Source organism: Chrysochloris asiatica, unplaced genomic scaffold, assembly GCF_000296735.1.
Source record: "Chrysochloris asiatica unplaced genomic scaffold, ChrAsi1.0 scaffold00025, whole genome shotgun sequence".
NCBI classification, from domain to species: Eukaryota; Metazoa; Chordata; class Mammalia; order Afrosoricida; family Chrysochloridae; genus Chrysochloris; species Chrysochloris asiatica.
The window spans coordinates 24826698-24827926 of NW_006408543.1; positions in this window are offsets into that span (position 1 = coordinate 24826698).

Here is a 1229-nt window from a genome sequence, read left to right on the forward strand (position 1 = left end):
ATCTTACATTAAAATAAGTATAGTCCCATGTTTAGAACACTTTCATTTACTGTTATTGGAATTGTGAAAAATTTACAATAATTGTTATCAATTTCACTGCAGAAACAAGAAGTTTAGCTCAAACATATAAAAAAGACCACCGTTTTTCAACATGTGAAATGGATTTCATTTCCCTTGTCTTTTGGATAACTTCCTTTGAAAACATGTTCCAGTCAAAGAGGGCAGACATTGCCCTAATTTCATTTTTGACAATAAAGAAAAGTGATGAAAAACATATTGAAAGTAAATGGTCATGAATTCAAACGGAGTTTGAATGCTTCCTGGAATTGTAAAGCCTAATTGAAATAAAAAGCTATTGAACTTGAAAGTAAGACGAATACTTGGCATTTTGGGGAACTCAGCAAACCAAATATTTTCTAGGGAAACCAAAAGAAAGACATTTACAACAAGGGCTAAACCAGAAACTTTTTTTTTTTTTTTTCTCCTGGGTGATGAGTACCATCAGAATAACAAGAAGAATGTGTGCTTTTTCTCAGCCTGAAGGCTCTTTTGGTAATAGCATTTGAAAGATAAAGGTGAAATGTAGAAATGGAAACTATAGGCATAGCTTCCAAGAATCTCAATTACATAAATGATGAGTAAATTTGTCCCTTCAACCTCCTTTTACCATCTGCTCTAATTTATTACCTGTGGCATATCTTTTTGTGGATGTAGAGCTATAGATAAAGACAAGTTCACTAATTTCACATTTGATGAAGAAAAGTTTTAAAGTATAGATTCTATAAAGTGGTTGTTATTTGCTGATGTTAGGTGCCCTCAGGTTGGTTTCAATCCACTGTGGCACTATGCACAACAGGATAAAAACACTGCCCAGTCCAGCGCCATCCTCCCAATCACTGTTACACTTCAGTCCATGGCTGCTACCACTGCGCCAATCCATTTCTTTGGGAGTCTTCCTCTTTTTGGCTGACTATCCAGTTTATCAAACATGCTGTCCTTCTTCAAAGATAACATGTCTGAAATTTGAGAGGTAGTCTTACCATCTTGGTTTCTAAGGAAGCACGTATACCAACGAAGATCTGTTTGGTCTTCTGGCAGCCTCAGGTACCTTCAACATTCTTCTCCAACACAACACCCAAATGCATCAATTCTTCTCTAGTCTTCCTTATTTATTGCTCAATTTACACCTGCATATGAGGGTATTGAAAACACGATGTCCTTCATTAGGC